General features: G+C 41.5%; 1 long non-coding RNA gene across 1 annotated transcript; it reads left to right on the top strand.

Annotated features, from left to right (window-relative positions):
• The first annotated feature begins 12,636 nt into the window (after positions 1 to 12,636).
• On the top strand, positions 12,637 to 27,627 carry LOC133488924 (uncharacterized). Its single transcript, XR_009791773.1, has 2 exons — positions 12,637 to 12,833; positions 25,316 to 27,627. It is a non-coding gene; the product is annotated as an uncharacterized LOC133488924 (long non-coding RNA).
• Positions 27,628 to 27,743: the final 116 nt, after the last annotated feature.

The following is a 27,743-nucleotide window of genomic DNA, read 5'->3' on the forward strand; positions in this document are numbered from 1 at the left end:
TTATCTTTAGCTGTGACTTAAATGAAGATCAGATCATACAAATAACGGCTATTAGAGGTAGGTCTGGAAAGTATCCCCTGCGATGAACCGGGGGTTACTGTAATTCCAAAGGGTTCACATGCGCTTTCTCACAACTGCGTTTGTTTAGGAAACTGCAATTTGTGTTGACTTTTTTGGGCTCACGCGAACTTCCCAGTATTTTCCTGCTGCGACACATATCTGGTGACTCCAAAGTCGAGTTCCTGTTTCTCGCTCGAGGCGGTTCATCCGCCTTTGAAATGCAAGCCGCATGTCACAGCGTCGACCGAGACAGATCGTAGCTGGAGGATGTGCGACTTGTGTGTGTGAGTGTAGGTGTGTGTGTGTGTGTGCGAGCGTCACCATCTGGCCACCATGAGCCTCCCGAGCAAACAGTCAGGCCCGGCTGGCGGCCTGCACAGCTTTACACGAGAGGCACATGCGGGGAGGTGGATGCGGCATGGGAAACACGTCCCCCTCGTGTTTTCGATGCTTAAGTGATGGGTACGTTGTTGACTGAAGTTTCTTTGTTGAATTTCACAAGTTCTATATCATCAGGACAGGACAGCCAGCGCAAGAAGTGCCATTTTCTGCCACTAGCTTCATGCTAACACACTGTCAGGGTTTTGTGGTAACGGTGGAAAAAGTGTAAGACTCCAGTGAAGGGAGGCAAGGCAGGATGAGTCTCAAAAGGATTTATTTTCAAAAACACAAAAAGCCACGGAGACATCTCAGCTCCTCAGTAAGCCACCGTAATATGAGTCATTCTTCACAGAGGATAAAGAATATATGTCTGTGGATATTGTTATATTATCGGTCATCGGTTTTGCTCCACCTTTTGTCTTCAAATATCTGTTGCTTAATGGGTTATTGCATCGCAACACCGATGATGTGGTGGGCCGAATCTGGCCCCCGGGCCACCATTTTGACACCTGTGCTTGAGATGCTCTTTGAGCTGAAGTCTTGCACGCCTGATGATGGCTTAACTGTGAATCATTTGTGACATTTTTTTCCCCAAAAAGTATTGGTTGAACTCGGAATTGTACCACTTTTAACTTCAGAGGTTCACTTGTAATAACTTGCCCAGCCAAATGTGGCTCGTTTTTGTGCCGCCTTGTCCACCGCAAACGTGCTGTTTTTGATTTGGTGGCACACGGCGAGGAAAACATCCAAGAGGGAACATAACACCATGTGGGAAACAGCCCCCCCCCCCCCCCCCATTTATGGAGACCAGAGAGACCTACAAGAATGACGTGACTCGTTCCCAACATGCTGTATTGATTTCACTCCATTCAAGTGACGCTCATCTCAGCATGTTTCAATCTTTGTTTACACCCATAAAAATGACATCCCATCGGGGACATCACTGTCAGAGGCCTGTTTTCTTCAGCCAGAGCAATCCATTGAGCCCCACTCACTAACTCACCTGGGAGAATTGCTTCACCAGCAGTCCTGGGCAGCTTCCGGCTCACATCCAAACATGTGTCACGACTAAAGATTTGAGGCGCTGGGCGGGAAATAAATGAAGCAGACGTGAGGTCGGACGTCACTGTAAGGCCGCAGAAGGCTGAGGGAGCTGCCGGTGGTGCAGGAGGTGGCTCATCCAGAACTGGTTACAGAGGAATTAGAGAACAGCTATGCTTCCCATGCGGACTAAATAGGTTTCCTCAAGGGCCAGCATTGGAAAAGGAGATTATTTGAACCTTTTTCATATAGATATTGCATATTATTAAAGACTTAGAAGATAATAGCGCTTACCCCCAGGGAGTCCGACTGACACGAAAGCCAACACTTTGGTTCATCATCAGAGGCTATTTTTATACAAAAAAAAAATCTATATAGCTTTTAACTTCTACAAAAGGCCCGAATTTGCAACAATAAGAAATTGCAGGTCCTAGGGTGACAATAATTGAGAACCATTGCTCTAGAGCAGGGGTGTCAAACGCTTTTTTTGTCTGGGGCCGCATTGTAGTTAGAACAGTGAAACCATATAAATGTTTAATCATCACCAAAACATATTATTACCATTACACAACAAATTGAGGGATAACTAGTTTTGAAATCAGAAGACAAGGATAACAGTTTGCTCAAGTATTGTTTAAGTTACTGTCGAAGAAGGGTTTGGTAACAGAAAAATGCAATATTGCAACATTATTGTTTATTATTATGAAAATTTGTGTACAGATTTTAGCAAAAATCACGGACGTTGACGAGCATGATTTATTTTCGCGGGCCACATAAAATGATGTGCCGGGCCGCATCTGGCCCCCGGGCCTTGAGTTTGACACGCTGCTGTAGCGTGTTCATTTTCCTATGCGCTGGAATGGATTAATGGCGTATCTAGTCATTTCATTGGGGAACGATGATTTGAGATACTACTGTTTTGAGTGGTCACGGAACAAATTAAACTCGTTAGTGAAGGCGCTACTTTTCCTAAAATGTGCTCACTATTTAGAAGTAATGATTTAGGCAAAGAGGAAAAGATTAATAAATGGAACATGGTTGTTGTGTCTTTATGCTGGCTACTCATGGTCAAACCAAAGAAGAACACTTGTTGACAAAAAGTGCATGTTGAGGTTTTATGAAGGGGGTAGATGAACTCTGGAACAGATTGTTCAATTGAGTTGGTTTGTTACAGGACAAATTGTTGGGTTGCGCTCAACTTTTGGGGTCCGTGTTGGACAAAATGCTTTGTGACATTTCCAGTGATGGTGTGTATTGTGTCTCGAATGCCCCCGAGGCCTGTGATTCATGCTTCAAACCTTTGCGGCTGTGACATGGAGAAAGGAAATAAGAGCCAGATGCCAACAGATATCCACAAGCACATGGCTCACGCAACAGAACCTGCTCTGTGTGTGTTTGCATAAGTGTGTGTACAGTTCCATTCGGGATTCAGGTGGGACTTGAGTGATTTCCCAGTGCCGACTTTGCGTCAAAGTCTCCTCGATGTGTTAATGATTCTCACAGATGCTTCAAAACAGGATAACAAAACTGGCTCAGTCTCACAGGGAGCCCTCGTGGCTTTTATTTTTTTCCCCTCCTACTTTATACATTACATTGACGACGCAGCAATATTATGTACTCCGGCAGAATCTAAAGAGATTCGACACAAGAGCTGGATAAAATCAAATGCATTCAAAAGAAAACACAAACACTGCAAAGAGCAGTAAAATGCACACGGAGTGTGGGTGTTTTTGTTTTTTTTACACTATTAGGCCACAATACTTTAAGCATGTTCGACAATGTGGAATATGTTTAATTGGTTTTAAGTGGTTTATAGACACAGAAGATGCAAAAAATAAAAATAATGTTTGGACCTTGAAGAACTCACGGCAGACCCTAACCAAACAACACCCGTAAATCTAACTTAAAGGCTAACTGTAACCTAACCCTAATTTAGCCTAACACTAACCCTCAACCATAATCCCCCCCCTAATCCTTAATTTAATGCAAACCCAAACCAACCCTCAACCTAATCCAAACCGAGAGTTCTAACCCCTAACCATAACACCTACCCCGGACTCAAACTCCTTACCCTACCCCAGTGATTCTCAAACAACGTGCCGCTGGAAATTGTCCAATTTCACTTACAACCCCAATTCCAATGAAGTTGGGACGTTGTGTTAAACATAAATAAAAACAGAATACAATGACTTGCAAATCATGTTCAACCTATATTTAATTTGATAGACAACAAAGACAAGATATTTAATGTTCAAACTGATAAACTTGATTGTTTTTAGCAAGTAATCATGAATTTAAGAATTTTATGGCGGCAACACTTTCCAAAAAAAGATGGGACAGGTGGGAAAAAAAACTGAGAAAGTTGAGGAATGCTCATCAAACACCTGCTTGGAACATCCCGCAGGTGAACAGGCTAATTGGGAACAGGTGGGTGCCGTGATTGGGTATAAAAGGAGCTTCCCTGAATTGCTCAGTCATTCACAAGCAAAGATGGGGCGAGGTTCACCTCTTTGTGAACTAGTGCGTGAGAAAATAGTCGAACAGTTTAAGGACAATGTTCCTCAACATACAATTGCGAGGAATTTAGGGATTTCATCATCTACGGTCCATATCATCATCAAAAGGTTCAGAAAATCTGGAGAAATCACTGCATGTAAGCGACAAGGCCGAAAAGCAACATTGAATGCCCGTGACCTTCGATCCCTCAGGCGGCACTGCATCAAAAACCGACATCAATGTGTAAAGGATATCACCACATGGGTTCAGGAACACTTCAGAAAACCAATGTCAGTGAATAAAGTTCGGCGCTACATCCGTAAGTGCAACTTGAAACTCTACTATGCAAAGCAAAAGCCGTTTATCAACAACACCCAGAAACGCCCCCTGCTTCTCTGGGCCCGAGCTCATCTAAGACTGATGGACTGGTGCAAAGTGGAAAAGTGTTCTGTGGTCCGACGAGTCCACATTTCAAATCGTTTTTGGAAATTGTGGACGTCGTGTCCTCCGGGCCAAAGAGGAAAAGAACCATCCGTACTGTTATGGACGCAAAGTTCAAAAGCCAGCATCTGTGATGGTATGGGGCTGTGTTAGTGCCAATGGCATGGGTTACCTACACATCTGTGAAGGCACCATTAATGCTGAAAGGTACATACAGGTTTTGGAGAAACATATGCTGCCATCCAAGCAACGTCTTTTTCATGGACGCCCCTGCTTATTTCAGCAAGACAATGCCAAACCACATTCTGCATGTGTTACAACAGTGTGGCTTTGGCGTAAAAGAGTGCCTGCCTGCAGTCCAGACCTGTCTCCCATTGAAAATGTGTGGCTCATTATGAAGCGTCAAATACGACAACGGAGACCCCGGACTGTTGAACGGCTGAAGCTGTACATCAAGCAAGAATGGGAAAGAATTCCACCTCCAAAGCTTCAACAATGAGTGTCCTCAGTTCCCAAACGTTTATTGAATGTTGTTAAAAGAAAAGGTGATGTAACACCGTGGTAAACATGACCCTGTCCCATCTTTTTTGGAATGTGTTGCAATGATAAAATTCTAAGTTAATGATTATTTGCTAAAAACAATCAAGTTTATCAGTTTGAACATTAAATATCTTGTTTTTGTAGTGCATTCAATTAAATATAGGGTGAACATGACTTGCAAATCATTGTATTCTGTTTTTATTTATGTTTAACACAGCGTCCCAACTTCATTGGAATTGGGATTGTAATTGGTCAGAGAATTATTATTTAAGAATAATAGTGTGTGTGTTTCTTCAATTCCTACCAGTATATCATCTTTGTCTTCAAATAGACCGATATCCCACTGAGTCAGCTTGTGATTTAGTTGAGATGTGATAATCATTGGGCAGCATGATGGACGCCTGGTTAGCACGTCCGCCTCACAGTTCTGAGGACCCGGGTTCAAATCGGGTTCAAATCTGGTTCAAAACTCCACACAGGCGAGGGCCTGTGTGGAGTTTGCATGTTTTCCCCGTGCCTGCCCGTGGGTTTTCTCCGGGTACTCCAGTTTACTCCCGCATCCCAAAAACATGCACGGTAGGGTAATTGAGCACTTTAAATTGCCCGTAGGTGTGAATGTGAGTGTTAATGATTGTTTGTTTATATGTGCCCTGCGATTGGCTGGTGACCAGTTCAGGGTGTACCCCGCCTCTCGCCCGCAGTCAGCTGGGATAGGCTCCAGCATACATGTAGAAAATGGATGGATGGTGATAATCATTATTTCAGTCCATATAGTTTTTGTGACATTTTTGTTTGGTGGTGTGCTGTAGGATTTTTCCAACGTAAAATATGCACCTTGGCCTACCACTAAACCAAACTAACATTTTGAAAACCTATGTGAATGCTTAACATACTGTACATTCCTAACCCTAACCCTAAGTGACATAAGTAATGAGTAGCATTTACCCAAAATCTACTGTGCATCATGTCTTTGAAAGTTTGAAGAGTTGACCCTCTGTTTTTGGCTGTGTTATCAGAGCAGGGAAGTAATCCAACACAACACTCAAACACGCACATCAATCTTGCCCCAGCATGCGCGCCGGTAGAGGAAGCAATTACAGTGCCTGTGGCATCATGATTAAAGGCTGTGGTGTGCTTTGTCGGAGTCCGACGGGTGGCTTGTTGTGAAGACAAACACCGTAAATCTATCTTCACAAATGTGATGATATCCAGATCGCGGTGGCTGACAGCGTTTCCCTAACACGAAGCGACTGCGCCAATAAACGGGCCCGTAATTCAAACCTGCTGCCTGCTCGCAGTTGAAAACTTGTAGCGTTTGAGAAAATTAGCCACCTGGGCATCAGTAACCCGATCCTCATCCCTCAGCGACTTAACAAGAGTTACAATGGGCCTATTATAAACACAGTGCGCAGGGTAAACGGCTGCAATTTGTGATTCGATGACCCGCAACATCGCCTCCTCCGCCACCATTACGTACGTTTTTGAGCCTGGCGACGTGACTCATTGTTTTTTTGTGTTCTCGCCACAGTCTTGTCTGCGATGCTCAAAGGGATCAAACGGTTGTAGGCGTTGGGCGTGCCTCGAGACAACTAGTGCAATTTCACAGTGTAGGAGGGTCGTCGGCACGTTGTTTGAACTTGTCCTAACTTTGTCTCGGCTTAATTTAACATCTTTGCTGATAGTTTTTATGAATGTATCACCACTTTTGTCAAAATCCAAAAGACGCATGCTTTGAAATATGATATGGAATAAAGCAGCCAGGAGCGATGGGCCCTTGGCACCTCCTTTGTCATGCAAAATCCTTGAAAAGATCATCAAACTTTGATGCCATTGTCCACCCACATTAGATGAGGCAGGCAAAAAAAAAAAAAAGTTCAGCCAAAATCTTTGAGAAAAATTGTCTCATAAGTCAAACAAAACTTGAAATTCATGCCATAACATCATGCTAGTGTTTGTCAAATCCTGTGGGACCTCTTTTTTTCTTGGGCTTTTTTTGTGAATAGTTTTACTTTGCATTATACAGTGGTTGGAGGAGGGAAAAAAAAAAAAAAAAAAAAAGATCCGATTTGTAGTTCGAACCGCCACCCCATGTGAGACTTCACTAAATCTTGTGATACTGCAACTCAATGAGCGTTAAGGATTAACTCCACAAATGTGTTTTTTGTCGTGGACTTTTTATGTGATGTCACCAAAGATGGGTACCACTGATGGTAAAGACTACGCGGGATGTTAACCAGAAATGGAAACAGCTGTAAACCCCTTCCTGTTCACGTACCATTCTTTGTAAGTAGTTTCACTCGCGGTTGGCTTATTTTTACACTTGTGTGACAGTCAAGATAAAATATTAACTCTGAGATACGAGATGGGCCGACCCTGGACTCATTTAAAACAGCCCTCAAAACCCACTTGTTTGGCCTTTGGCCCATTAGCCACCTTTGTGTGAAAGTCCTGTCTTTTTGTTTTGTTTCGTGTTGTTGTCTGATCAACAACACGGCCAAGCGCCCTCGGGTGTCCTGAAAGGCTATATACATGAATCAAATTTTTCATTGATTATTATTATCAAAACAATGCCTGTTATTTTAGTTTTTGTCCAATCAGATTTCAGCCTATACACAGCCCACCACTGCAATAATGATCCCAGTGGATATGCCGTGCAAAATGTAAATGAACCGTTTGAGTCAGGCTCTACTGCTTTAATGCCAACCATTTCCTACGGAATGTTTACACTCAACATTTTGGGGGCAACGATGCTAATTTGCCTCCCCAAAAACGCAATCAACGAGGCTGTTCGCTCCGCTAACGGAGCACACCCAACTCTCCGCGCTTTAAGTGTTACCACATTGACCGAAAGTCGGACAGCTCGTGCGCCATTAACTACTTTGAAGGCTTAATGTTCCTTGGCACTCGGGGCACACGCGGTATAAAATGGTTCCATTCTTTGCGAGACGTGGGTGTGCAGATGACTTGTGGGTGATTTATTGACTTATTGCCATACTTCTGGCAGTGTTTAGAGAGTCATTTGAGCACTGACCATATTGGGCATTGACATATAAGCAAAAACAAAGGATAGCTAACCAGCTAGCGTGTAATACACAGGTGCATACCTTAAAACCAATAGACCGATGTTTTTTCGTCATTAGAAAGTTTAAATACTTTCATAAGCTTTCACATTAAGACTCCACATTTATAGTACTGTATAAGCCCTAAAGTGACCTTTAATAATAATAATAATAATAATAATAATGTATCGAGCTTTTCAGGTATGTTTTTCACAAAATTTGGGGATACAGTGTATGCATTTTGTACGATCGTTCACTCGCTCACTACTCCCGACTCCACATGTAGGGTTGGTTGCACTATATAGTGGACTATATAGTGAGCTCATTCATAACAGCTTTTGGACACTACGCAGCGCTTAGTTCATGACGTCACAGCTGTCACACAATGACAAAGTAGGCTGCTGCAGCCGGTAAAAAAGAAAAAAGAAAAAAATAGATTGCTGCTGCACAATATTAAAACGACAGGATTTTGTAAACACATACGCGTCATGTTTTGTTTTTTTCTCGTCATGTCTTTGTTGATAAGCTACTTATGTTTATACGAAAAATGCACTCCCTCCGTTTGTGATGCATCTCGTCCCGCCATTCTTGTACTTCTTGTCCAGTTTGTCCGCCTATACGTCCCACCATGTGTCTCAAAACATGCCTCGCCGTACGTCTTCCGACATAGCGTCTCGCTATGTGTCTCACTGTATCTCATTACATGTAACACCATATATCACACTATGCGTTTCATGACACGTCTCACTAAACGTCTCACTATGTGTTTCGTTACACGGCTCACCTAACCTATCCAAATTGTAACTAGCGTAAGCTATTAGACGTTGTTATGAAAAGCAGTAAAGTTATGCCAAACGAGAAAATGGTTACTTTTAAAACAATATGAAGCTTGGGTTAGAGTTGGCTTTTATGCAACGCTATCTGAACAACAATGTTTCTTTGACATTTGCACACATAACAGATAAGAGGAGATGAAAAGCAGCAGTTTCGCTGGACGGCTGTCAGTCAGCCTAATAAGCTAACGTCATAAAACGAAAGCTCATCCATTTAAGGCTCAACACTGTCTATTTGTGCTATCGCAACAGAAAAAGGGCAGAGAAAGAAAGGGAGCATGTGAGAGAGAGAGATGCCTCCTCTTCCTTTTGAAGACGAGTGACATTTTGGAACAAAGGGGCCAGTTATTTGAGGCCTTCTTTCTGGGACAGGCCAAATACTGGCCCGGCCGGGCCAAATCCACCGCCCACGTAGGGTGGGGTCACTGCGTGATGACTCATTTGAACGCACGCAGCAACACTGGAACTCCAACACACATACACACAGTACAGTGCACTACAACGGATCCAACAGCCCATTCCTGGTCAACCTCCGATTTTTCCCAGAGGAAATCACGGAAATAGACATGGAGTCTGTCGCCGTCATAAAACCTTCATTAACTACACGGACAAAGTGTCTTTTTAAGATTATCAATGGCCACACGAGTGTAAATGAGGTGTTACTGGAAGTGTAGCCGTTCACACCGACTGCCTCAAGTGTGCCCAATGATTAACTGGTGACCAATCATCATCATTTTGTCCATGATCAGCTGGGGTGGGCTCCAGCTGCATGCGACCCTGAATATGATAAGGAGGAGAATATGCATGGATGGACAGAAGAATGGCTGGCTGGATGAATGGAGGGATGGATGAAGCAAAGCAAATGTATTTCTGTAGCGCATTTCCAACACAAGGTAACTCAATGAGATTTACACGATTAAAAGAATTTAAGGAAATGAAAGGATGACAGAAAGGATGGTTGGACAGATGAATTGCCAGATGTATGAAGGGATGGACAAATGGACGGATGAATGTGAGAGTCGGTTCTTTTCTGAAAAAGTGCTCAAAAAGTACAAATAAAATAAAAATAGGGATAAAAACAAGAAAAACAGTTGTATGCAATTTGGTTAAAAACAGTTTTATGTCAGTATAAAGTACAACCTATATTATTGGTATCATTTTAGATGGACAAATCATACAATGTTACGCATTACCCAGCGAGACACCTTGCTTGTTGCCTTAATAATATATATATATATATATTTTAAATATGACAGAACTATGTTTTACATCATTGAGTAAACTCCATGTTTTAGGTGCTTACATTTCAAAATCGTATGTCTTGAGAGTCCAGATTTGTGGTGTTGTGATGTCTTAGCACTAGCCAGCTGGCCACCGAACATACGTCAAATAAAGATGTAACGCTGATTTACATCAGTACAATGTGTAAACAACGTTTAGGTGTTGTTTTATAAGTGTACATTACAGATTTATGGTAGGTTTTTCCGTATCGTCAGCTAGCCAGCAAACACGCAGAATCTTGTGATTAAAAACATAGGATTATGACTGACATCAGAACAAAGTGTAAATAATGTGCTATGTATATGTTATATATGTGTTATAAGCAAATATCATGTCATGATAATCAGAATCAGAATCAGAATCAGAATCAGAATCATCTTTATTTGCCAAGTATGTCCAAAACACACAAGGAATTTGTCTCCGGTAGTTGGAGCCGCTCTAGTACAACAGACAGTCAATTTACAGAAGACTTTGGAGACATAAAGACATTGACAAAAAACAACAACAAACAACAATTGTGCAAAAAGATGCAGAGTCCTCAGTTCGAATGGCTAATATCGCAATAGTCCGGTGCAATGACCATTGTGCAAAGGGCACTGAGACTTCAAGGAGTGTATGCGGTTTAAAGTGACGAGTACTGCGATAATCTGGGACAATGGTTGTGCAAATGTTACAGATACTCCTCAATCAGTGTGCAAATGGAGCAGATGCTACTCTGGCATGAGTGGCCACTATATGCAAATAGTGCAGCACGGCGAGACAACTACAGTGAGTGCACGAGTAATACATAATACAGAAATGTGACAACGAACTCAAGTCAAAAAATTGCCAGCTTGTTGTAATGGAATTGTAAGTTAGCTGTTCAAGAAGTTGATTGCAAGAGGGAAGAAGCCTCTTATAATAATAAGAATAATAGACCTAAAGCAGCAGTTTGTAGCTTTTCTAGGGCCGAGGTACGCATATGTTCCCAAGCTTAAGCCACGTCTCAATGGTACAAAAGCAGTATCTTTGAAGGCACAAGCCATTATGCTATTATGGGACCATAAAGTACAACAGGAAACCTGCCAAACCCCATAAGACTTTCATTTTTACTGCTTGTTTCTTTGGTGTGATAACAGTCGACACTATATGACTCCCGCTGAATGCTTTGTCAATACATCAGCATCCGTTTGGACGCAGTAAACAACAGTGGAAGGAGTGAAAATATATCTTTTTCCAGAGTCTTGGACTACACTCGGATGCTTCCCGGCAAACAAACCTCAATGAGATTCTTCGGACATGGTTCCTGCCAAGATGTTCACATGCTCGTGTTGATAACTTAGATTTTAGTTGCTCAGAGTTGTTGCCCAGCAACGTAATATTTGTTAACAAACAGACACTAATAGACAAACATCGGACTGCTTGGTCATTTGGTTTGAGTGGGATGCTGATTGCGTGTTTACTAATGTCAGGACGAGAAACTCTGGAAAACATTTTCTTCCTTTTAAAACGAATTATACTGATAAACCGCCATGTAAAAATGGATCCACGTTGAAGAGCTTTGGTATTTGTTTCTGAAGACTACATTCAACAACTACAGAGCTTTTATGAACTCTTGTTGTTGTGAATTTTGGCTCGTCTCAATGCGCAGTCGGTACATTTTATAAAACACGTTGATTCATTTACGTTCTCCTATTTTATGTTTTATTCTGGTTTTATAGAGTGGGGAGGGCTGGAACAGATTATGCCATTTCAATTGATTTCAATGGGGAAAATTGTAACTTGAGTTACGAGCTTGGTCACGTATTGAATTCAACTTGAAAATCAAGGAGCCCAAAATAGGAGCGCTATTTAGCATTGTTTAAAAAAAAAAAAAACCTCGAAGATGAAAGCGACCGCCGAAAGAGCCTGAAGTTATGTTCCGACTCGAGCGAGATCAAATATACGGCACATTAGCTCGGGTACTGCTCGTGTGCGTTTAACGGCAAACAGATGTCGCCGTACTGTATGATTAGCGCGTCGTAGCATGAAGCGCGCGTACGCACCCAGACAGGAAAAGCGGCGGCGGCGGCGGCGGCAGCGGCAGCTGCGAGCCATCAACTTAGAGGCAACCACTCGCAACACACACGCATGGGGCCGGATGTGCGCTCGCGGAGGAGTGTTTACATGAGTGCGCGTGTGTGTGTGTGTGTGTGTAGGCAGTAACACACACAAACACCATCACAGAAATCTCTTTTATCGTGGCAATCTCATGTTTAGCCCGCCATCTTGAAAAGTAAACACGAGCGAGGCCTTGAAAAGTTTCCTCGCTCGCTCCTCTGCTGTTATTTAAAGAGAACTTCAGCTTCCTGCCCTGTTTTTTTTTTTTCCCCCCCCCTCTCGGCACTCTTGATGGGTGTGGTTTTTAGTGTGTGTGTGTGTCCCCCCCAACCCCCCCCACCAGACAAACTTGTGCTAGTAATGTGGAGCTGACCCAGTAGTCCACACCCTTCGACTTAAAGAGCACCCCTGGGGGGGGGGGGGGGGGGGGGGGGGTGGAGTGAAAACACACACAAAAAAAAGCCCGGAGCCGTCTGTGCGCCGGGAACCTTGTGGAAAGGATTCTGTTGCTCGAGTATGAGTGTTTGTGTGTGCGTGTGTGTGTTGCCTTTTTGGGATCTGTCCTCGTGCCGTCGTCTCCGTGCATCTGGCTCGTTTGAGAAACTATCCCAGAGTTCGAAAGGTGAGTCGAGTTTGCGCGTGCTTTTGCGGGGAAAGGTGGAAAAAATAAAAACAAAAGGAGCTGGCATTTCAACTTGACTTTTGACACCGGGAAAGTACGCTTCGAGCCCGGGAAAATCTATTTTAATATGATTTTCCTCATATGAATCCATTTGCCACTGCTGCCCGATGACCTTACAGACCTCATATAGATTTTCTCATATTGATGTTAGTTCGCTAGTCATGTATTGTTGTAAATTCATTTACAAAGGTCTCCTTGTGCTCGTGTAAGTTTTCTACCGGCACCATATTCCTCCCACATTTCCAATTTGCGAGCGAATGGGAGTGTAAGTCGTTTGTCTGTGCGCGCGTTGCGATTGACCGGCCGACCCGATCCCAAATCATCTCTGGTTTTAGAAAATGAATGGAAGAGTTCTTCGTTTTATGGTTTCCTGTTAGGAGTTGACAGGCCGTATAGTAAGTGGTTAGAACATCTGCCTCACAGTTGAGAGATTCTGGGTTCAAATCCTCCAACATGTCCCAAATCAAGCATGTTACATTCCTTGAATGTAACACTCCAATTGTTCATAGGAGTCAATGTTGGTCTGTTTGTATGAGACCTGCGATCGACTGGCGACCAGTTCAAAGTTTTGCCCAAAGTCACCTGGTATGAATAGAAAATTGATAAATGGATGAAATGATGTTAATTTCATCAGGATACACACATAACACGGAACACAAGCTGGCTCAATTGGATGTATTTTTAGATTTTGGCCGGATAAGTCAAGAAGTCTTCCACCCGGGGCAGCACGGCGACCTACTGGTCGGCACATGTGCCACGCAGCCGAGAGGTTCTGGATCCTAATCTGGGCTCTGGCCTTTATTTGTGGAGTTCGCATGTGCATCCGATGCTTTCCATCGTTTTCTTTCCTTTACATGCATGTTAGCTTAACTGAAGACTAATTTAGCCATAGCTGAGAATTTGTCCTCATTTTTATCTCGGCACATGGTTAACGTTCAAACTGTGCACAGTTACAGTGGCTTACAATATGAAATCTACTTTTTAAGTATATTTTGATGAACTCTTTAGATCCACGTTTCTAGTTTATTGTGAGGTGGGAGTCAATGTAAAAAGTTGGAGAAAAACTGAGTTTGAGAATAAACATATACGGTAAATAAGTAAAGTATGGGGTTCATATGGATACTTTTGGATGGATGACTAAATATTAACATTAGCAGTGAAGCTGTCACTCTCGCTTTGTGTCGCTCTTGGTAAAGTTGCATTTAAGTCAAGGATACGGCTTCTCAATTCGTATTTTTCTGGCTTTTTTTTCCTCAAATGCGACTGCAGATTCATCGTTTATTGTAACACAAAGAGTAGCTGGTCAACCAAAGCGACGACCACCCTTGACGAGAATCTATTAAGTGGTTGAATTCTGCACTGCTGTAGTGGCTCGTGTGTTTTGAAGTGATTGAATAGACTCGCCGCTTGACGCATCGTACGGCCATGCGTACAAAATGGGCCGTCTGGGTTCTTGCAGTGAGAGGCACCAGACAAGAAAAAATAATAATCCAACGAGTTGAGACACAGCAGAGTCGCTTTTATTTCTTGAACAAACGCAGGAAATGTGCAAAATAAAAAACGCCGTTCTCAGGCATTGTGGTTTTGGGTATTAAAAGACACTTTATGATGTAATTTGGTCATGCTGACATTACACTCAATTATCGTGGGGAGATTCGTCTCTTTTGTTGCCATGGTGACGGCGCTGTCCCAGCATTAGCATCTGCGCTAACGTCGGGTGGACACTTTGCTGCATTTAAGAATCTTCTAAGCCGCTGTTGTTAATTGAGGCTATAATAAAAGAAAAGTTGAGAAAACCGCTGTACAATTATATTCATATCTTAAATGATAATTACATCTCACGCCACTAGTTGGAGCCTGGGAGCAAAACAAAACAATAAATCCTTAATGCGATTGCATCACGTCATAAACAGAATGATTGCTTCACTACTGTTTTATTTAATCAAAAACACATGCTTATTCCTAATGTGTCATGTGGGTGCGTGTCTGGGGGAAAAAAAAGTGTGTGGGGGGGGGGGGGGGGGAGCAATATTGCCTCCCGCTGTGTAAAAAATGCTTTGGCGCTAATAAAATTGAGGCGCAGCGAGAGAGTGGGCAGGCCCTGTCAGTTAGGACAGATACTTTTAGCGGCAGAACATTCAAACCAAACACAAAAGAGGTCACGGCGGAATTTGAAAGGCGACGGCGTTAATACACAGCGGTCACGCTCAAAGACATCATTGCAGTTTGTCTAAATGGCCTTCATAAAAATGAAAAAGAAAACAGTATCCCGTGACAAATCAAGGATGCAGATGTTGTTCAATCTGAATGCGATTTAGGTAATTCAAAAAAAAAATAAAAAAAAGAGGTTGAGTGAGATGTGTTTCGCCCTGGTTTTTAATTGCATCTTCATTTACGTGGAAAACTTTTGATTGCCATGGCTGGGCTGAAGGTCTTTCGGCTTTTTCGGCTAAGGTTGCATTAAAGCAGGTCGCCCATAGTCATCAACGTCTTAGAGGTTTGAGTTTCATATCCCTCCCTCCCCATCCCGAGATTTTGCCAGTGTGTGAAGCAGTCATGATGACATGGGTTTGTGGGTAAATTGTATAATCAGTAAACTTGGTGATTGTTGGGTATCTGGTTTTTCTCCTAGTCATGCTAGAGAGCTTTTTAATTAAGAACGAGTGTTTGTTATTGAGTGATCAGATGTCAAGATTTATCACAATCACAACAGGCCCACTTTTTGAGACCAATGGTAGCTACTCGCTGTGATTTGAAAATAATCTGGGACTTCATTATCTCAATCTGAGGCCGAGAATAAATTAACAACTGTGATTTACAAAACAAAAAAAACAGTGGTCCTCAGTTTAAGTCACTAACTTGTGCTTTTTTACAGTCAAAGTCATAATTACAGTCAATGTTTGCGTGGAAACCCCTTCAAACACATAAATATAAAACAATCAAATGAAAAACAGTATAGGGATAATTTAGCATGCCTTGCCGTGCTGCGTGACCACAAATCCTTAAACCCGTTGTCCACTAGTTCATCTCGAATGTCAGTACTGTCGTCAACTGAGGACCCCCCTGTAAACCATTAACCTGTAACAAACGAAGGACTAATGTAAAAGTGAGTGAGTGATATGCCTCTTACTTTTGAACATTCCTACTTGTGTGTCGTTTTAAAAAGACGTTCATCAGAACAGCATTTTCAGAACTCTAGGCGGGTCACAAAAAAATTGACTTGGTTGTGTAATTTTGCAGTTGATGGGTTGGAAGGCACTCCGGAGATCCAACCATTTGTATACAGGCAATTAAAAAGGCAATTTGTCACTATATGTCCCCTTGAAACTGAATTCTTGAATGCACACACGTTTGGTTGCATCTTGTACATCAAGGCATATCCACGTGTAACTAATTTATAGATTTCCTTGCTGTTAAGGTTTCCACGCGCACGGAGCTATAATTTGCCTCTCTAATCCAGTCGTCATCCAAGACTCTGGGTCCTCTGAGGGCAATTTAAACCGCTCATAGTCCCATGGTGACGTGTTAAGAGTTAAAGAAAGTTAATGGCCTGCGAGGACTGTTTTGAGTTCACGTCTGCTGGGAAGCGGCTTTGAGAAATTTCGAGAGCGACGAGTTCCTGCAGAAGTCGTTTTGACTGCAGGAGCCAAACCTCGAGCAAACCATTTTTGTCCATCAGGCAAATGCGAACCATCACTTGACTTGTAATCACGCTGGTTTTAAGGCTACTTCACCGTTATTGACGCTGTGTGAAAACAGGAGGCACCGATTGGACTTGTTTGGACACAAGGGGCCTGAAACCGTGGAAGCTGAATTCAATTATGATCTCCGTATGTTCCATTGTGTGGTCGCCTCGGTTACGCGCTCTCTAGTTTCTCGTTCGTCTGTGGAGACATTACACGACTCTCAATGTCTTTATGTCACAAAAGTGCTCCCTGTCAATTGACTGTCTGTTGTTGTTGCGTAACTGTTGACAAAAAACAGCCTGTTAACTTTGGTGTTCAATCATTTGTAATAACCACAGGGAAAAAAAACATCCCGAAAAGAGATAACAAGTGAAGGTTATTTTCTGTTTCTGTGTATTTGCTCCCACTCAAATATCCTCGAAATCAGCATTCTGCTTATAGTCGACGTGATTCTTCTTGTTCTTTTTTCATAGATGTGACGCTTATTAATCATGGCGGTTATCATGAAGCAGATGTCCACCCTTCTTTTGGCCCAAATTCCTACATAGCGCTTCCAACAGCCTTTGTCTAAGACTGCAGTCTTTGTTCGATATGTCCCGCAGTCACTCGGACCACATCTGGGTGATCGGCCATTTCATCGCACACGACATGTCATTGATTCAATCTGCTTTTGCAAATGAGAGCATGTGGACTGTCTGAAGGCCTTTTGTTCTCTTTTGTCAATGTCTGTCCATTTTGAGAAAAAGAACCATTCCAGATGGAACTACTGTACGCACAGAGTTTACGTGTGAGCTCTGTTCGGAACAGGTCGTGGTCTATCACTAACCAAGCTTATCACTCAAATTATGACTACTGTAGATATTTGTGTGAAAACACTTAAAGGAAAAGTATAAAACAATCAAATGGAAAAAAAAAAAACCAGTAGGTACGGTGGTAATTGAGCGTAGTTTCTTGTGCCGCGCGACGCCATGTTCATCCGCCCAAAAACTTGCTCATTGTGCGCCGTTTGTTACCTCAAAGCCTTTTATGTCGGGACTGTGGTTAACAGATTGCAACATATTAAGTAGTACTGAAAGTGATTCAAGACCTAATACTAAACTATTACTCATACCAAAAGTCACGTTAAGAAATTCAAATGGTTGCTAAGTTGGAGTTGATACCCTTTCAATTGTTTTCAACACAAAAAGGTGTCCGTCGTGAGTGTCAGGTGTTACACACTGTGCGAAATTCCAACTCGGACACAATGTTGAAAGCCAGCAAATTTGCTTGTTGACTTCCACCCCTGCCCACGTTGTTATCTTAAACACAGAATATCTTTGATAGCAAGTGTGAAAAGGGATGGAATAAAAAATCCAACCTTTTGTGAATGAAAGAAGAGCGTAGACCTCTGCAAAGGCAAATACTTGCAGGCGTGTTGTCTGACTCATTTGCACGAGAAGTCAAAACATACAGCGAGATAATGTTCCACTCCAGTCCTGTAGGTGGCGGTAAATCCAGGAAAACTGGCACACCAAAGGCGTAACGGTAGAGCGGGCATTTATTTGCCCTTCCCTTTCAGAAATAATGTGCCAAAGCGGGACGTCGCCCTGTGCGTAGTGCGCATTCACACAGTTGCTGCTTCACACATTCAAATAAGTACTCTCGATGCGTGGCAACCGTGACAATTGCTTATTTTTATTTGTATTTTTTTTTAAACAAAAGTGCATCTCCTTACACACTGCTGGAGTGTGCCTCATACTATGTCCAGCAAATTCACTAGACTTAAATTAATACTTCAACCCCCTCATCCCGGCTTGCTACCTCACACATAGGATAGCGAGGGGTGGAGGGGAAAAAAAAGGATGTCTGACTCACGTGAATGAAATTTCAAGACATGTTTGGCCACTGCCACATTTGGCCTCAATCCAAGTGGACTGTAACAGCAAAGTGTCCATAAATCCCTTCATCCATTATCAGCAACACCTCCTAGCCCTTCACAATTCTGCTAACTGATGATCAAAACAGAACCTTTTGCTCTTTCTTGTTCAAAGGAGGTAATAGGACAAGAAAAAAAACAAAAAACAAAAAAACAAAGCCCACATTCAATGCTAGGGAGTTGCGATGAGGCAAGCCGCAACGATTTGTGGGAGTGGCTGCCCAGAGTCTGAGGGGAAAAAAGCGAGCGCCCGAAAAGACATTAAAAGCTTCGATTTTCACTCTTGGAGGCAGCACTTCATCACCAAGCTGCCAAATTACATTTGTTAATTAGTGTAGCGCACCAGTGAGCAAAATATGGCTCAGGGACCACGTACAGCCCACTCCCTCCTGGCCCAACAAGCTTTTACATTACTAAGAGTCCTGTAATATTTTTGGGCATTAAGTTAGTTGTTTTGTCCCATTATTGGTGAATAAAAAAACATATTTCATTTATTTATCTCAGTCAGTAATTGGTTGATTAATTCATTGTAAATAATAACATAAATGTGAGTATGTATACACACAAACATGCAAAAAGTTTTACATGTACTAGACATTTGACCCTTTTTTTAATTTAGTTGAAGCAATTTGTAAATAACAAAAGCATTATAAATTCATTATTTTAAGATTAAAATAAACTGGCGGCACTGTATTCGAGCAGTGAGCACATCCATGTCACAGTTCTGAGGTTGGGGGTTCAAATCCGGGCTGTAGCCTTCCGATGTGGAGTTAGCATGTAATCCCTGTGCTTGCTTGTGGTTTCTCCGGATACGATGGCTTCCTCTCACATTTTAAAAACATGCTTCCTTTCTTAATTGAAGACTCTAAATCACCGGTGTCAAACTCAAGGCCCGGGGGCCAGATCCGGCCCGCCACATGATTTAATGTGGCCCGCGAAGGCAAATCATGTGTGTCAACTTCCATGATTCTTGTTCAAATCTGGACCAAAATTTCAAATTGTCATATTTCGCAAATAACATTGAGATATTGCAAGCATTTTTTGTGTTACCAAATATGAACAATAGTTGAAAAACCCATTACCCTTGATTTCTGATTCCAAAACTAGTTTATAAATGTTGGGTGTAATAATAATAATGTTCCAGCAGAACAGGACAAAAAAATAAAAAAAAAATAAATAAATGATGAGGTGATTAAAGATTTTTATGGTTTCACAGTCATAACGGCCCTCTGAAGTAAACCGTAACGACAATGTGGCCCGCGACAAAAAATGAGTTTGACACCCCTGCTCTAAATGATGAGGATAAGCGGTATAGAAAATGGATAGATGGTCTTCCTTTGCACCATACTATCCACAAAGTTGCTAAGACACGCAAGCAAATATGGAGAGAGAGCAAAAGCATTACAATGACATCATTGGCAGAGGTAAAGAGAATGCCGTCACCTTTGTCATTGTGCGAAGCAAAAAGACGTTGACACGGGATCGAAGCCAAATCTTTGAACATAAGGACCGAAAAAGGCACGACCGATCCGGTATCAAAAGGGACGTTTCTTTTTTTGGGTGTTTTTTTTAGCACCGGTTACAAATAGCCAAAAGGTCACACCAAGACAAAAAAAAAAACTGTGCGAGGCCCAGACCGATCATGTGCGCTCTTGGCCTGGTGCCAAAAAAGTGTTGAGTCGGCTGTTTATATCACGGGGTAATCACAAGAGAAATGTCAAAGAGGGAGGAGAGGAACTGACGAGCAGCACGGATTGCTTGTTAGTCATGAGGCCCACTCATTAATGTCCCGCCACCCCTGACTTCGCGCTGGAATTCTGGGCTCGGCAGTGTTGAACGACGGGCATGACCAAAGAGCGAATTTTTTGTTTTTTTATTGCCGTTTCAAAGAGCAAGCCACCACTTGTAACAGTTCATCAGATCTGGGAGCGGTGTCAGGATGGGGAGGCGTTGGAATGAAAAAAATGGGTGCTACCGGGTTGTGCCATGGCTTGCATTTAAAAAAAAAAAAAAAAAAGGTGCTCTCGAAATGCCGGAAAACTTAACAATTTGGTGTATCCTGGTAGAAATGTTTAGATTTTAGTGATCCCGAACGTGACCCCAAACTCACACAGTAGCGCCCCCCTGAAAAGTTCGAAAATAATTTGTGTACTGATGGACACAAAATTAGACAGACATGTCGATCGTTACATTACGCACAAAAAAGACCCAATGCTAAATGATTAAGCTTTTTTTGCCCACGCCATCTAATGTGGGCAGAGCGTGGTGTCAAAGTTTCATTATCAGTTAAGGGATTTGGAATAGAAAAGAGGTGCAAGGGCCCGTTCATCGCTGACTGCAGTCTTAGTCCTGATTAATCTTACTGTTGGTTATCAAATGTGAAGATGAATGGTGGTAAATGAGGGAACGTTCAACCTATATTTAATTTAATAGACAACAAAGACAAGATATTTAATGTTCAAACTGATAAACTTGATTGTTTTTAGTAAATAATCAATAACTTTGAATTTTATGGCTCCAACACGTTCCAAAAAAGCTGGGACAGGTGGCAAAAAAGACTGAGAAAGTTGAAGAATGCTCATCAAACACCTGTTTGGAACATCCCGCAGGTGAACAGGCTAATTGGGGACAGGTGGGTGCCATGATTGGGTATAAAAGGAGCTTCCCTGAATTGCTCAGTCATTCACAAGCAAAGATGGGGCGAGGTTCAGCTCTTTGTGAACAAGTGCGTGAGAAAATAGTCCAACAGTTTAAGGACAATGTTCCTCAACGTACAATTGCAAGGAATATAAGGATTTCATCATCTAGGGTCCATAATATCATCAAAAGGTTCAGAGAATCTGGAGAAATCACTGCATGTAAGCTGCAAGGCTGCAAAACCAACATTGAATTCCCGTAACCTTCGATCCCTCAGGCGGCACTGCACCAAAAACCGACATCAATGTGTAAAGGATATCACCACATGGGCTCAGGAACACCAATTTCAGTAAATACAGTTTGTCACGACATCCGTAAGTGCAACTTGAAACTCTACCATGAAAAACAAAAGCAATTTATCAACAACACCCAGAAACGCCGCCGGCTTCTCTGGGCCCGAGCTCATCTAAGATGGACTGATGCAAAGTGCAAAAGTGTTCTGTGGTCCGACGACTCCACATTTCAAATTGTTTTTGGAAATTGTGGACATCGTGTCCTCCGGGCCAAAGAGGAAAAGAACCATCCGGACGGTTAGGGAGGCAAAGTTCAAAAGCCAGCATCTGTGATGGTATGGGGCTGTGTTAGTGCCAATGGCTGAAGCTGTACATCAAGCAAGTTGGGAAAGAATTCCACCTCCAAAGCTTCAACAATTAGTGCCCTCAGTTCCCAAACGTTTTTTTAATATTATTAAAAGAAAAGGTGATGTAACACAGTGGTAAACATGACCCTGTCCCAGCATTTTTGGAACGTGCTGCAGCCATAAAATTCTAAGTTAATGATTATTTGTGAAAGACAATAAGGTTTATCAGTTTGAACATTAAATATCTTGTCTTTGTAGTGCATTCAATTAAATATAGGTTGAACATGTTTTGCAAATCATTGTATTCTGTTTTAATTTATGTTTAACACAACGTCCCAACTTCATTGGAATTGGGGTTGTATAATTAAGGCCTTCATTTTGGAAAATCAAACGCATCTCCGATGGACTGGAGCCCCTCCAGGCCAATAGCGGCTTGCGAACCCGTCAAAGAGCCGTAGCCTGGAGAGAGCCGCAAGCCAGCAGTTAGCAAAACTGTTCACTGCTTGAGCTTTTACTCCACTGTTGTCATGTGATTATGTTTTCAAAGACATTTAATTGCACCTCTGGGGGGGGTTCAAATCAATGGCCGTACCAAATTGTTAAGCTGCGTTTCGCTTTAGGTGTGACCAATCTGTACGGATGCGTGCCCGCTACGACAGTGTGACTGCACTAGTGCTCATCGTTATACCACAGAAAGAGCGTGAGGGAAATGCAAACACAGACATCAGAGAACCATTGAGTTCCCGTTTCTGGCTGTCTGTCAGAGCCGAGCCCAGAAACAATCAGCCCGCCCGAGGCTGTTTTTTTTTTCCAGCCACTTGTGAATCCAGATAAACCAGACAGAGGACTGAGGCGTTTGAGAGAACAAAGTGCACGCAAAACAATGCCTAATTTCTTCCATAGAGACCAATAAGTCCCCCCCCCCCCACCCCCACCCCCACACATTATAGAGATGTTTTTGTAGGTTCCTAAAGGGTGTTTCCTAATCGTTTCCATTCATAGAGCTCTGGTTCTACCAGTATGAAGACGTATCAGGGCAAATATGAAACAAAGGAATAGGAATAAAGTTGCAATGTTTTTTTTTTTAGTATTATGAATACGCATTGTGATGCTTACACTGAATTTTTATGTGGGAAAAGTTGTATTATAATAATAATGTAGTGGCTTTCTTCTCAAAACAGTAATATTAGGAATTATAAATGAAATTTCATGACGGAAAAGTTGTAGCGAGAATAAATTTGTAATTGCATAGGGAAAAAAACTCAAAATATTATGACAACAGTTGATTTTGCAGGGAAAAAGTTACAGAACTTAGGACATTGTTTTATGGAGAAATATCATAATATTAGAACAATTAAGTTGTCATTTTATCTGGAAAAAAGTGGAAATATTCCAACATCAAAGTGGTGAGTTTATGAGAAAAATACTATGAAATTTTGGCCCTAATGATATGGCGAAAAGTCTTTTATAGTTTATTATAGCAATGATGTCTTGAAGAAAATGATATAAAATGATAATAACAAGATTAGGTCATAATTTTATGAAAAATGTTGAAAGATTTTAAAAAAGTTAAATATTCCAATAAATTCCTGATTTATTCAGGGAAAAAAGTTTAAATATTCCCACCACAAAAGTTGGTCTGTGAAAAAAAATTAACATGAACGTTAGGTGGTGATTTTATGAAAAAAGTCAGTTTTGCAAGATTAAATCAGTCATTTTGTGCGGAAAAACATCCCAATTTTGCGTGAATAAAGATTTATTTTACTGAATTTTATTGAAGTCTTGAATTTAATTTGTATAATAACTTTTATGCAAATTGGAAATGGGGTGTAATTTTACATTAAAAAAGGTGTGACTATTCGAACAATTCCTGAGTTAACAGCTAATATTGCCAGAATTGGGTCACAATTTAATGCAGAAATATTGCAAGAGTAAAGTTATCATTTGACACACACACAAAAAAAAAAGACTATTCATGAATAAAGTTGAATTTTTACTCTGAAAATGTGTATTTACACTGCCAACTACATCCAAATGCCTTGCCTTTGGTACGCCTTAAAAAAATTGCCTTTTGGTATTTTGGTCTCTGCAATTCCTCCAGAAACACAATGTCAGCGAATAATGTGGCTCTGTCTTTATACTTATCTCATTTCAGTCAATTCTTTTATGGTTTTATTGACTTCCATGACCTGTCCAAGCTGGGAAAACAACTCTGAAAGAACCTGATTTATACCGCAATATTACAAGCCCTATCGGTGTTCGAACATTGAGTGGATATAAAGCCCCATTCGCGTTCATTTGAGGTCATGTTTTGACTGCAAATTATCACTTTTTTTTAAAGCTGCTCGCTCTCCTAACTCGGCTCTCTGCTACCTTTACATCGCTTTATCTGCCGCCAGCAGCAGCATGGCGTTTTCATAGAAAACAGCTGCCTGCTGCATTGGAGAATTGCTCATACGAGAGCTGTAAACGAGTGGAGAAGGAGTTTGGGGGCGGGGTGGTGGTGTTAATAAATACAAAGCAATGAGCTGAAGGAGTCCCAAACCTTCCATGAAACTGGGGGGGGGGGGGGAAATGGCAGACAACTGGAAGCAGGGTGGAGGAGAGAGGCCACTTTGATGCTCACATCTTTATTTTATCATCATTAGCTGAACCAAAATATGATCAAGTGAAGAAAAATACTTTTTATATCCTGTTGCTGATCTGCGTTGCTGCTGATGACTTGTGACCTTTTGGACCGTAGTAAGGAAAACATAAGACAAAGAGAGGGTCTGCTCTAATAAGAATTTAGTAGGATTTTGTACAAAAAAGTAATGTATTGTTAGTAGAAAACAGACACTTTGACACTATTCAAATGGGTCTGTTTGGACTTTTTTTTTTTTTTTCTCTCTCCGGGTGCGTGCAGGGTAGAAGGGGTGTGCGCCAACTCTTTCGGGATGTTGAAGGAGGCGTGTAGCTTATAAAGTTTGGTAAACACTGCTGTTAAAGTAACCAACAGGCTTAATTGTACTTTTTAAGGGTGTGTGTGTGGGGGAGAGTGGGCACGCGAACCTTTTCGGGATGTTGAAAGGGTTCGCAGGGCTTATAAAGTTTGGTAAAGTCTGCTTAAAAAGTTTCCAAAGGGCTTTGACTTTTTTTTGTTTTGTTTTTTGTTTTTTTTAAGGGCGCATCAATAGGAAAGGGGTTGTGCCAACTCAAAATAAATAAATAAATAATAAATAAATGAATAAAATAAAATAAAATTACATTTTGCATACGCTCTTAACAAACAAAGCCTAGCATTTAAATAAACCAAGCGTATGCAAACCAGATCCGCCATTCACATACTGTGCAGTCCTCTTTCACAGTTTACATAGAGTTGCACTTGTCCAGGTGCAGAGGTGTGCCGAGTGTGTGTGGGCAACCAAGTGTCAACATTTCAAAGGGTGTGTTTGTGTGTGTGCAGTAAGGAGGAAGTGATGAGATGTCAACTGCCACACTTGCGCTTATTCTGCTCTCGCTTTTAACCTTCTCTAACCATATGCACCTTTTTTTTTCATCTCAGGTGTGGACATTGGCTGGAGGTTCCCGTCTCACGAGCGAGCTTGCGGAAGGAGGCCGGTTTAGTCGGAGGGATTCCTGGCAGAGTGATTTGGTTTTTCATGTAATGTAAATCACATTGCCAGGGATTTCCAACCGGTTACAACTAAAATGCACGCACGCACGCACCCTGACGGAGACAGAATACATTCAACTGCCATGACATTAGGTACCTCTGCACGAGCTACGACACCTTAAGCAAATACTGCATCTAATATTTTCTCGTACATTTCCAGAAACGTTCCACGGTATGTTTAGCTAGGGAGGTTTTTGTAAATATATAATATGTTGGACGTGTCCCATTCAGGGGGTGGGCAAACCTTTGCGAAAGTATTTGTAAAAATTATTATTTTAATGTTAAGATCAGAATTGATTCTGACTTAAAAACACATTTTATTACAATCAATTAACCGATGATTTAATTAAATACAGAAATATTTTAAGAAAACTGCACTTTTCTTTCAAGAATAAGGACTTTTAAAAAAAAAAAAAAGTTTGTTTTTTTAAAACAGAAGTACAAACAGGATTTCCCAAAAGTGATAGAGACTTCATTTTTGTCCATTTCATTTCAGGTATCATTCGAGCAGAAGTGAGGCCATCAGCATTTGACAGCATATGTTTTGCACTCCCTTGTCCATGGCTCGCCAAATTGACTTTGGACTAGCATTGCAAAATTGCCTGGAAAGAACATTTTATGTCCCCAACTGTAGCTCAGCACCATTTTGAGAAGCTTTACACCTGTCACTCTGCTAAAACAATAAGTACTAATCGTGTTTCGATAAACTCATGGCTAGCATAAATTGTACTGTGTGTTGAAGAAGTGCAGTCGGGGACAGAAAAACAAATGATCAGGCGGCAGTTTTGCAATCGGCAAGCCCCGGGCAAGGAAATAATACCCTTAACAAAACTGCAAAGTGTAAGCTGTCAAATGCTGATGGCCTCATATCTGTCCAAATGATACCTGAAACAAAATAGAAAAAAAGGATAGTATATAGCATAGTGACATTTTTTTTTTTTTTTTTTTTTTTTAAAGGTGATTTTCATTTTAAAAAACAACAACGGCTAAATTAATCTAACAAATATTACAGGACTTGTGATAAAGTACAGTAAATGCAGGCCATATTTTTCCCACCCCTACTTTATCCAATCCAAATCCCCCAACCAGCATTTTAACAAGCTCACTGATGAACACATTACAACTTAATCCATGGATTTGGCTCTAGACTTCCATCCACACTATAGCATAAACCATCTGGGTGCCTCAAGAGTTTGGACGAGGCGCAGGACTTAGCTCGCTCCGTGAACAGTTCAGTGGAAAAGCCTGTGTTCACAGTGGCTAAGTTCCGCTCCTTGCGAGGCTTTCCGACGTTTTGAAGCGCCGCTGTTGTAACAGCTGCGAAGAGTCAACGTTGGATCAACTATTATGAAGTTATGCACTAGATGCTACCCAGTCGTCAACCATCGCAAAGGAAAAGCAAGCGATAACAGAGGTTTTCTTTGCAATGTGAACGTGTTGAGACCTAGGTGCCACTTCATTAGGCATACCTGCAAATGTGAAGCAATCCAATCTGAGGGTTTAAAAAAATATATATATATATATATATATATATATATTAGTTTTCTGATGGTTACATTGGTGATTTTGTCACATTTTGATTATGTTTGCATCATTTATTGGCTAAAAAAACAGACTTTATTTTTATGTTGAAGGGCATGCCGAGGTTTCACAGAGACTACTATAAAAGTACCCAAAGGACTTTGTTTGGACATTTTATTAGGATGTGTGTGGGGAAACAGGGGTTTGCCAAATCTCAGTTCAAAATGTATCCAACTAGTTTTGTAATGATTTTGTGCCAACTCATGATGTTTAAGTGCATGTGTCTAAAATGTTTTTTTAAGACTGCTCTAACAGTATATAACGGGCATTATTTTGACTTTCTCAGGGTGTACCTGCATACACTGGAGAAGGTGTGCACCAAATGTGGGGTGATGTTAAAGGAGGTGTGAGGCTTAAAATGTTTCATAAAAAAAAGTTTAGGAGTTTTTGTGAAGGTGTGCTGGAGAGAGTGGTTGTGTCAACTCCCTGAGTTTTGTAGACTTCAGTTCAGTACACAAATCATCTAGTATTAATATGCAGTTTTTCCTAATGATATGGCTGGTGAATAGACATGCTAAAGATTTTTTTTTGCTTGCACTGTATACAGGGATAATGCAATTTAAGTGTCATTGTACAGCATGTCCTCCATTAGTTGGATAAAATGATTTCTATAGTGTCCATTTTTCCCCCCTTTCTTGTTATTTCAACCCTTCTTCAGGACATTGCTGGCTAAAGAAGTCCGGGTATAGCAGAGGATAGGAGGAGGGGGGGTGGGGGCAAGGGAAGGCTTAGTCAC

The sequence above is a fragment of the Phyllopteryx taeniolatus genome, chromosome 14, assembly GCF_024500385.1.
Source record: "Phyllopteryx taeniolatus isolate TA_2022b chromosome 14, UOR_Ptae_1.2, whole genome shotgun sequence".
Taxonomy (NCBI): Eukaryota; Metazoa; Chordata; class Actinopteri; order Syngnathiformes; family Syngnathidae; genus Phyllopteryx; species Phyllopteryx taeniolatus.